This window comes from Nannospalax galili, unplaced genomic scaffold (assembly GCF_000622305.1).
Source record: "Nannospalax galili isolate Female #2095 unplaced genomic scaffold, S.galili_v1.0 scaffold167, whole genome shotgun sequence".
Lineage (NCBI taxonomy): Eukaryota > Metazoa > Chordata > Mammalia > Rodentia > Spalacidae > Nannospalax > Nannospalax galili.
In genome coordinates, this window is record NW_008358534.1 from 6,331,522 (window position 1) to 6,343,699 (window position 12,178).

Consider the following 12,178-nt stretch of genomic DNA (forward strand, 5'->3'; position numbering starts at 1 on the left):
AAATCTTTGTGTATGGAGAGCTCAAGGTATATTTGTACAGGAAAAACTAAAACATGGACTAAACTATTAACAAGTCAAGGGGTGTGTTCATAGACAAGGTAACCTGAAACTGCTCATTTTGCCATTCTTTTAATGTGCTTTTTCCATACTGTAGAAGCTGAATAGGAAAAAAAAAAAAAAAGTTGGGCCAACCCCAAAAGAAATCTCGGTTCTTTCCAGACCCCATTCTGGATACTAATTGGCTACTTCCAATTTGACATATCCACATGATGTCTGGAAGACAGAAAAGATGTGTGTCATTTCAAGCACTTGTAGGGACATGAGGTTTCCTAGCAAATACCATTCCACTATTCAGTCTCTAGCTTCACATGTAGGTAATGGAATGACAGTGGCAGAAATAAGTTCAAGTTAATTGTGTTAAGAGGAGGAAGAAACAGTAGTCATGGAAGTCCCATGATCAACACTCCTGTATTCCCTGTACCATAGTTACAGAAGTGAACTCATGAACTCAACTTCTGGTGGCAACTTCCCTTCTTTCTTCCTCTGACTGTGGTACAAGGAGTATGACTCTTTGTTATGAGAGTCACTCTGAGAGGTCTCCACTTGCATCTGTGCTTCAAACCCCACTAAAGTTTTACTAAGCACCAAATTCCCTGTACAAATTTCATTTTGCTTCACTTGTCTGGAGTGGTTTGGGCTTCCTTCCCTGACCTCTATCTAATGCAAACTCTAGTCATTTTTGAAGGAAGTGCCACGCTTAGTCCCAAAGAGCCTGAGAGGCTTGCCCTATGGAGGCCGTGTGACCTGAAGAATGGGAAGGAGGCTGGCTAGGAAGAATGGAAAGGATTTACTTTTTTGAGCTGAAGAAGGAATTAAGAGACAAGAAGACTATAAAATCCTGAGGGTGTAGGATTCTGTAGAGTTTCTTTACAGATACCATGTCGAAATATTCTAGAAAAGTATAAAGGTTTATTTTTCCTATTTGTCAGTTATTTTGACACAGGGTTTTATGTAGCCCAGGCTAATCTTGAACTCACTATAGAGCCACAGATGATCTTGAATTTCTGATCCTCTTACCTCTAGCTCCTGAGTGTTTAGATTATAGGCATGGACCACCATACCTGGTTTATTAACGAGAAGTCCTTGATGTCTCATGAACCCTTGCTACTTGTCTTGGTCCACACTAGTGGGCTCAACTTCTCATAGAATGGCAGCACTGGCCTTACCTACCCTCTGTTCTCCCTTCTTGTTAGCCTTGTATCAAGCAAAACAAGGCAAGGGCAACACAAGCAAAGATTAGAAATTGGGGTGAGAGAGAGGACACTGGCCTAAAACATGAAGATTGAGTCAGAAATTAAGGGCATTAAAATAAAGCAAGAAGAGGCCAGAGAGACAGTTCAGTGAATAAAGTACTTGTACAAGCATGAGGAGATGAATTCCATCCCCAGTACCCACATTAAAAACCAAGAAAACAGGGCTGGAGAGATGGCTTAGCAGTTAAGAGCACTGACTGCTCTTGCAAAGGACCTGGGTTTGATTCCCAGCACCCACATGGCAGCTATGAACCGTCCTTAACTCCAGTTCCAGGGGAATCCAAAGCTCTCTTCTGACCTCTGAGGCTTTGCACGACATGAGTGCACTCACATACATGTAGGCAATACACTCATACATATACAAATAATAAATAAAATAATAAAAAACAAAACAAAGAAAACAACTGGACATAGCAGCATGCTTACAATCCCAGAACTAGAGATTCAGAAATAGGCTGATCCCTAGGGCTCACTGGCCATTCAACTTGGCCTAATGGTTGAGCCCCAGTTCCTACTGTCTCAAAAAACAAGGTCCTGAAGAAAGACTCCTAAACTGATTTCTGGCCTCTGTACCCATGCACACAATTGTGCACCCACCACATAGGACCACACACACAGAGACAGATACACACAAACACACACACACAGACACACACACACACACACACATACACACACATGCACACATTGGCACCCTCCCAACACGCCCAAAATACAAAAGAATAAAAGAATAACACAGGAGCAGTGAAGATGGATCTCTAGTAGAACGCTTTCCTAGTACGTGTGAGGCCCTGGGATTCATCCCCAGCACAAGAAGAAAAAGGGAAGAAGGGAAGGGAAGGGAAGGGAAGGGAAGGGAGGGGAGGGGAGGGGAGGGATGAGAGAAGAGGGGAAGGGCAGGGAAGAGAGAGGAGGGAGGAGAGAGGGGACCCATATCATTAAAATAAACGATATAGACAAAGCTCCAGTAATTGGTTAAAAGAAATTATTAAGGGAACAAATCCATATTAAATGCCATGAAATGTTATAGGCACAGGAAGAACAAAAGTTCAAAAAACTAATATCTAAAATTATTTTGTGGCAGGAACTTTTCTGTTTATTTAACACCCTGAATGACTCTAGGCCATAACTCATTTCAAACTTTTAAAAATTTGTTTGTTTGCCTGGCGTGGTGGCACACGCCTTTAATCCCGGCACTCAGGAGGCAGAGGAAGGCAGAGCTCTGTGAGTTCCAGGCCAGCCTGATCTACATAGTGAGTTCCAGGACAGCTAGGGCTACAGCTGTCTCAAAAAAAACAAAAAAAAATTATTTGTTTTTATTTTGTGTGTATGACTGGTTTTTTCTACCTGCCCCTATGCAAATGCATCCATACGTGGAATGCCCACAAAGAGAGGCCAGAAGAAGACATTGGATCCCCTAGAGCAAGAGGGCCTAATTTTCATGGAACTGATATAGATTTCTGGCAGGGACCAAAACTGGAACGCTAGACATCAAGAGGGCTATGAGTCAGCACAAAATGACTGACACTCGATATCCTGGGACCCTAAAAGTAAACAAGGATGTAATCTGTTATATGACCAGTTTTGGTAAGAAGCCACCTTTGTGTGATTTCCTATAAAAAGTTCTTGGGACCAAAGGCACATGGTCGCTTATCCAGTGGCCACTTGCCCCAGTGGCCTGTGAGCTCTCACCTGGAGAGAATAAAGTGTTTTATTTCATTTGTCAGCTACTCCATCTTCTTTTTTTTTTCTGTGTTTTTGAGACAGGGTCTCCCTGTAGCCCCAGCTGCCTTGGAACTCGCTATGTAGACCAGGCTGGCCTCAAACTCACAGAGATCCTCCTGCTTCTATCTCCCAAGTGCTGGGATTAAAGCTGTGCACCACCACGCCCAGCTGAGTGAATCTTTTTTAATCTCCCAGCTCCTCACAACTCTCTGTTCCTGGCTCCAAACTTGGCCTCCACACAGACACTGAACCCATATGGGGTCACATAAGTGAAGGTGGAAGGGGGTCAAAAATTTTTGACAAGAACGAAAGTTTTCTGAATGTGCAATAACCAAACAATTCAAAATCAAATGCATAAGGAATCCAGTGTGCTTCTAGCGGTGTTTGCCATGTTCCTTCATGCGACTTCGCTGCACACATGGTTCAGAGCGCAAAACACACACAGTATACTACATGCGTGTCACACCATACAACATGAACAAAGCTAGTCTGAAACATCTCAGTTCAGATTCAGGACTACTGTGTGCTATGAACTACATTGTTTTGACTGTACATACAAAGCTTTCTTCTGTTCAAGAAACATAATACTTTGATTACAGAAAACAAAGAAACAAAGGCATTAAATATTTCCCTACAAACATTCCTCAGCATGTATCAACTTAGTCTGTCTTCGGGTTGTATTGTGCTACAGTGTTTGATTTTCTTTAAATTACTATGTAAGGTGCTGGCTTGAATTTCATAAAAAAATATTCAGTGAGTTTTACCTTAGAATTAGGGCACAATTTAGAACAATTTCTGAAATGACCCTAAATGTACTTCTGCCATTTTGTTGTATATAGTTATGTGAAGTGAGACTCTCAGTGTTCAGGATTATTAACTGAAAATATCAATTGACTCTGAAAAACACTGATGTTGCTCCATATCCTGCAGTAGCAAACATTAAGCCAAGACTTATTATTTATATGACAATAAACAAGCACGACCATCTCAGTATATGCAGATTTTCTGTGTCTTTAATAAATAGTAAAACTATATGTATAGCATTATTTTAAAATAAATTGATGATTTATTATCTCTAATTTTTGGTCTATATAACTATATTATATACCTGAATTAATGTAAGCATTCCTTTAGTGAAAAAGTATCATTGGGGCTAGAGAGATGGCTCAGTGATTCAGAGCACTGACTGCTCTTGCAGAGGACCTGGGTTCGATCCCCAGCACCCACATGGTGCTATGAACTGTCCTTAACTCCGGTTCTAGGGGAATCTCAAGCCCTCTTCTGACCTCCGTGGCAATGCACAACACGGGTGCTCTCACATACATGCAGACAATACACTCATATACATAAAATAAAAACAATAAAATATTTTTTTAAAGTATCATCCATGGAAAAGATTTGAGAAGCTCTGTTGTAAAGCCATAAAGATTGTTGATATCTTTGATTTGTAAAAGAGGCATTGAGTCCTAGAGAAGTTAAAGAATTTACATTAGCTAAGTACAGTCAGTTAATCTCTGCCAGAATCTCAATCTACAGGATTTTCTGTCAATGAAGTAAAATTGTAGCACGGTGTCCAATAAAAACCATGACGAACATTCTGAAATGGTCTATGTTAGAGGAATGCAAAAGTAAGCTAGTTTCTTCATTCAGTAAAGTATAGTTTAGCTCAATGTATATTAAATACGTCAACACATTTCAACTTACATCTTTCTCATAGCACTGAATGCAGAATGTAAAATTGAGGAAAAAATAGAATATGATTCTATTTATATGCATATTGATAAAACACACAGCAGTGGAGAAATGTCCAGGAGTGAGGAAACTGTCCCCAAATGGTCAAATCCAGGCCTCAGCCTGTCTTTGTATAGTCTGAGAGCCAATAATAGCTTTTATAGCTTTGAAGAGTTGTAAATTAAAAAAAATACTTAAACACAGACTATTCAACAGAGACCTACAAAGCCTAAAATATTTACTATCAAGACTTTTATAGAAAAATTTGGCCAACCTCTATGTTTTGTGCACACACATGCACTTATAGGAGATTTTCTATCTATCTATCATCTATCTATCTATCATCTATCTATCTATCATCTATCTATCTATCATCTATCTATCTATCTATCAACCTATCTACCCTATCTACCTATCTATCCTCTGCCTATAATATTTAAATATATATGCCAAGAGTCACTCAGGGAATGAAATATATATATATGATAGTCATAATTTATATGTTGGTGGTTATTTCCAGGGAGGGGAAGAGAAGGAAAATATTTCTGTACCTTTCCATCTTCTCAAGAGGAACTGGAAGCAAATACAGCAAGATGACAACACCTGTTTATCTTGAGAGAGCATAGGTGTTTGATGTACTTAGTATTAATGTTTGGAATGTTTTATAGTTGAAAATAGCCTTTTAAGAACCAAATGCAAAAATACTGAAGCCACCAAGCAAAACTTAGAATAAGAACATATGAAATTGAAAGTGAAATTTTCAGAGAAATGTAGGAAGCAAAGGAAGGCAGGAGGAATGTGAGAAGCATTAGTTAAGTACACTGTAAGGAAAGAGAGGGGAAGGTATAGGAACCTCCCAAGATAGCTGCCATTTTGTAGTTTCTCTGTTATTTTTCTCATTTCTTATCTACTCATTGTGATTAGCTATATGAACATTATGTGATTTTAGAATATATTCTTTGAGTCTCAGACTCCTTGAAAAATAGCATACGATTTCCAGAATCATTGATTTTGGGGAGCCAATGTCTTCTAGGAGTAAGGCTTAACTAGTTCCATCTCCTCTGTTCATGATTACCATATCAGTCTCCTGAGGTTTAAAACCTCAGAGTAGAACACAGTGTCATGGAACACATGAATATTTTCCCTGACTCTATTCAAAGTTATATCTGCTGTTAAAAAGTCAATACTATGAAGTATGACATTATTACATATTAGTTGAATGTTGTGCTATAAACATAGCACATATATTTAATGTTTTTTTATCAGCTGTATGATATGACCTAAGTATTTTTAAAGAAACTCATGCCTAAGTTTTCTTACAGTATTTTGAGTTTCTTTCTGACTTTTTTATTTTTGTTTTTATTTTTTCAGTACCATGGATTGATGTTAGGGTCTCGTATGCACTAGGTAAGTGCCCTACTGCTAATGTACATCCTCAGGCCTTCTGATTATTTTTATAAAGCTGCTTCCCCTTGACAGATCACACATTCTTTGGGGGATTAGATAGAGCTCAGTTCCTTGCTGCTCCTCAATTTGAAATACAGAAATTACAGATAGTGGTCATTATAGGACTAAGCAAATCCAATGATACACAAGTGGGAAAAATGTCACAATCTTATGTGGAGGTTTAACTCATGACATAGTGTGTGTTTAGTATGTGTGAGGTCCTGGGTTCCATTCCCAACAGGAAAAATAAAGCTACAATTGATCTAAGTATCCTTAGAAGCAATAAATAGAAACCATATGTAGTGATGTACACCTGCAATCCCACCTGCTTGTGAGGCAGAGGCGGAAAAAATCACAGGCAAACCTGGGCAAGTCTAAGGTTAAGCTGGACTACATCGTAAGACCCTGTCTCAAAATGTCTTTTTTGTCTTCTTGAGATAGGGTCTCTTTGTAGCCTCAGCTGGCCTGGAACACAGTAAGTAGACCGGCTAGACTTGATCTCAGAGTTGTGTCTTCCTCTGCCTCTGCCTCTTGAGTGCTGGGATTAAAACCGTGCACCAACATACGTGCCCAGTGATTCAAAGTATAAAGTTTTAGAAGACCTGGAAAATAGCTTAGAGGTACAGTCCTTGCCTAGCATACAAAGGGCTCTGGGTCCCAGCCTTCTTGTTGCAAAATACATATATACATACACTCATGGATGGACATGTTAGTTTTTGTATTCCAAGAATATGAAATGCATACTTCTACTTAACTTATTCTGTTTCTAAATTTTGACCCAGTCTAACAATTTTGACTAACACTGAAAATTTCTTATACATATCCCTGTCAGAACTGAAAACACCGTTTTTATCAACCTTTGAAAAGACGCAAGGCAACTGATGCTGCAGTGACAGATGAATACTGATCAGACATTCCAAGTCTTCTTAGGCTGGTACCTTATGAACATTAAACCATCACAAATGTCATCTTGATTACTCTAGGATTGTTTTCTACAGAATTCATTTCCCTAAGATGAAGAAAGTAATAGGGTTCGCAGCATTTAAAAAAAAAACAAACAAGGGTTATATACTTTCCTCTCTGACTATACCAAGCATCAAGGAAACAAAAGAATGAAAAGACAGCTACCTTGTTTTAGGTGGCCTTTACTGAAGACCTGAAGAATGTTAAGCAATACTCCTTCACCTCTTATGATGATTAATCTCCATTTGGCAGCTTGATATGATCTAGAATCATCTTGGAGATAAATCTCAAGGCATGTCTGCAAGTGATTTTCTAGATTAGATTAACTGAGGTGGGAAGACCCATCCTAAATGTGAATGGCAGCATTCCATGGGCTGGGATCCAGGACTGACTAAAAAGGAGAAAGCCAGCTACAAACCAGCATTCCTCACTCTCTGTTTCCTGACTACAGACTGCTAAGAATGCCAGTATGCCCCACCATGCCAGGTTTAGGCTGTTTTCTTTTCATAATGCTAGGGATTGGACTCAAAGCCTTTCACATGCTAGGCAATCACCATCTCCAGCTCTAGACCGCAGTCTTCATCCACTAGGGCCTCTAGAACAAAATACATTAGACTTAGTAATTTATGAACAATAGAAATTTGTATCACATAATTCTGGAGACCGAGAAGTCATGCTCATGGCACTTACAGGTTTGGTGTGAGGTACAGGTTCACTCTGCTTCATAAATGATGCCATCTAACAGTGCCCTGACAAAGGGACAAAGGAGCTTCCTGCATTTATAAGGGCACGAATCCCAATCTGAGAGCTTCACACTCATAACCTGGTCATTTCCCAAAGGCTCAAACATTCAGACCATTGCAGACCCATTCTCACAATAATGATTTTCAATGCACAAAACAGAACACATGGAATCACAAAGAACATTGATTATATTACAGGATAGCTACCAAAATCATTTTAAGTCAGGCATTACAACACAAATCTTTAATCCCAACGCTTGGGGGGAAGAGGCAGGTGGATCTCTATGAGATCAAGGCCAGCCTGACATACATAGCCAGTTTCAGGTGAGCTGTGGCTACAGGAAAACTCCTGTCTCAAAAAATAAAAATAAAATCATTTAAAAAAATCAGTCCCATAATATAATGTGTGCTTCATCTGCACTCATATAATAATAATAAATAAAAGTAACAGATCTAATAACTACCTTAGATTCAAGTAATGGTAAGAAAATGATACTCAAGATGTATTTAGGGACAGAGATATGGTAGAATGGTTGCCTACCATTGTCTATCATATGAAAGGCCCTGGTTTTATCCCCCACACTACAAAAAAATGAGAGACAGAGAAAGAGAGAGAGAGAGAGAGAGAGAGAGAGAGAGAGAGAGAGAGAGAACATATATAAAGAGAGAGAGAGAGAGAGAGAGAGAGAGAGAGAGAGAGAGAGAGAGAGAGAGAGAGAGAGAACATCTATAAAATGCTATGACAGTACACTTGATTTCCATTTATGGCAAAGACTGAGGCACTGCTATGGTCTCTTGCCTATGTTTTTCAAGAGTCATCCAATTTTATTCCTGAACCTTTGAGAAATGGATGGAACTCAGGTTAAGAATCTCTAGTTTAGGGCTGGAGAGATGGATCAACAGTTAAGAGCACTGGCTGTTCTTGCAGAAGACTCAGGTTCAGTTCCCAGCACCCACATGGCAACTAACAATCATTCTCTACTCCAGTTCCAGGGAACACAGCACCTTCTTCCGGGCTCCCTGGGCACTGTGAAACAGAGGTGCACTTACATACATGCAGGGAGAATACACGTAAAATAATAAATAAATAATAAAATTTATAAAGAATCTGTCCTTTAAAGAACAATCAAGTAAGAGATTCATTAAATACATTGTATTCAGGATAACTCCTTTCATGTTCTCTTGCCCTAGGTAATTTAGAATTATAGCTCCTAGAGTTTTTGTGTTTCTTTGACCTCTGCATGCTGCACAAAGTTACAGACTGAGATTCATTGTCTTTGATTAACTTTATCTCAGGTTAGTTTGTAGTCTAGGAGCATGAAAAATGGAATTAGTAGTCAGCATTCTCAATTTGCTACCAAAATTTTTTAACTGTTATTTAAATATTTTATCCCTCTCTGGCTCTCAACTAACTGGAGGAGACATTTAGAAAGTAGGTAGGATCCTTATTCTTTTGACACATGGGCAGTGTTGCAACAAAGAAACCAGTCTTAGAAATACTGGATATGGTGGTACACACCTGTAACCCTAACACTCAGGAGGTAGAGGCAGGGGGATTGAGAGTTATAGTCCAGTCTGGCATATCTAGGACATTCTGGGACAACCTGGCTTACCCAACAAGACCCTGTACCTAAAAAGAAAAAGAAACAAGACCTGAGGTCAGACATGTTGGGTCCAGTCTGTAATGTCAGTACTCAAAAGACTGAGACAGGAAGATCTCAAATTCAAGGCCAATCTGGACTCCACAAGGAGTTCAAGTCTAGCCTGGGATACATAGTGTTATCTTTACTCAACACATAAGATAAAACAACAACAATAAAATCTAGGTGTCCTAAATTTTAATTCCAGTTTTACCAGTTACTTCTATGGGCTACACAGCCTTGTGAAGAACAATTTTCCTGGCTGATATATGTAATACTCTGGGTGGGTTTAGTTCCCAGTACTACAAATAAAGTCTGCCTAGAATATTTTTTTATCATTATATTTACGAATATCTAAATGTGAATGGGAGATGCCTGTGTTCAATATGTTTATAGATATCACTCAAACACATAAGAAAAATAAATTAGAAATTTTTAAATGCTAGAAAAAGGCATTTTTTAAAAAATGTTTTTGCCATAAAGAAACGATATGTTTAAAGAGATAGATATGCTTAATCTGACTTAAACATTGCACCATGTGTACAAGTGCCAAAACATCATTTGGGTATGCTGGCACGTGCTAGTAAGATATGCTGCAAGCCTGGGTTCCACCTTTGCTCCACATGTTAGCACATGCCTTTGATGCCAGCAATGAAGAGGCACAGGCATGCAAAGTTCTGCAAATTTAAGGCCAGCTGGTCTAAATAGCAAATTCCCAACCAGGGAAACATAGTGAGACCCTGTCTCAAAAAAAAATCTTTTTGGGTTACACTCTTGCTGCTCTCACAAAGTACCCAAATTCAATACCTAACACCCACATCAGAAGGCTCACAGTTCCCTGTAACTCTGATTACAGTGGATTGTCCTCTTCTGGCCTCCACAGGCACCCCCACATGTGACATACACAGACACGTGCATATACACACAAAATATAAATCTTTAAAAATCGTATGATGTGTAAAATTTTGTTAGTTTATGTATCAGTTAAAATAATTTAGTTTTAAAATACACAGTAACTGATAACCTAGTATCAAATTGGGAAATACCTAAGTGATGACTTTATGGATTCATTTTGTACAGAAATCATAGTTAGCTATTAAAATATATTGTATCCTTCACAACCTTCCATTTCACCTCCCATGGAAGACAATGTTCTCTTTTACTTTAGTATATCTGGTCAGGGGCTCAGTGTTGGTGGAACACATATTACTGCAAATATTTGAAAAACGAATAAAGTGATGAGAATGAAAATGCAAGGGTTTTGCTTAATGCTGTGTTCTTGTTGTTCCCCCTTGTGGTTTAACTACTCTGAGCAATCTACTTGGGTAAATAGAAGCAAGCATGGCTCTCTTTGAAAAGATCAAAACTCAAATCAATTTATGACTTGTTCTCAATATTCTCAGAAGTGTGCTCTAATTAGAAAGAAAAACCAACTATGAATTGGAATTCCCATATTCTGAATTATCACCAGCTTTCCTCTTGCTTCTGTAATCCAGGAATAGTGAATTTTTTTTTTTTTTTTGGCCTTCATTTTTCTCTGCTGACACCGCAAATAACGAGAGATGAATGTTCTTTTAGTGTAATTTACTGTCTGGAAAGAGTCACATGGTAATATTTGTATTAACAAGGAAGAAATGTGCCAGCTCAATATTTTACTGCCAGAAACCTCATTACCCAAGGTAAAGATAAGTATCTAAAATGAGAAAATGAATTTTGAATGTGACTACCCTCCCCGTGGTGTCCCTGCAAGCCATTCACACCTCTCATCTAATACCAGCTGCATCTCCTCAGCCTCCTCACAAAATGAGCAGGAGGCAATGCCTCTACTTTGGCACTATTCTCTAACCAGCAGAGCACTCAAGATGTTGACATTCTTTCCCCCTTGCCACACTGGTTGGCATTTCCTCCAATGCCCTGTATGCCCAGGAATTGTGCATAAAAACATTATATCTTTATTTCTTCATTCAGTCAACCAATTTATTGAGCACCCTGCCAAGTGTCTTTTGCCATTCTGGGGTTGAATTTTATGCTTCTTAGTGTTTATACAATGTCCATGGCTATCTTTAAGAAAAAATAACATAATGAGGGGCTGGAGACATGCTTCAGTGTTTAAGAACACTGACTGTTCTTGCAGAAGATCCGGGTTCAAACCCCAGCACCCACATGGCAGCTAACAACTGTCTGTAACTCCAGTTCCAGGGGATCCGACAGCCTCTTCTGTCCTCCATGGACATTGCATGACATGGGTGCACTTACCTACATGCAGGCAATACACGCATACACTAAAAATAATAAAATACTTTTTTAAAAAAAGAAAAAATAATGTGAAAAACACTTCCACTTTAGAAACTGTAACAAAACATAGACTAGTTCCAGCCCTACACTCCAGCTTTGATCCTCTTCCATTATCTACATCTGTGCTGGATAGCTTTAGTGTCAACTTGACACACCTGGGTTGAGGGAGCCTCAATCGGGGAATTGCCTCTATTGGACTGGCCTGTGGCCATGTCTGAAGGGCATCTTCTTGATGAGTGATGTGGGAGGGCCCAGCCCACTGTAGGTGGTGCCACCCCTGGGCAGGTGGGCCTGTGTTGCATAAGAAAGCAGGCTGAGCAGG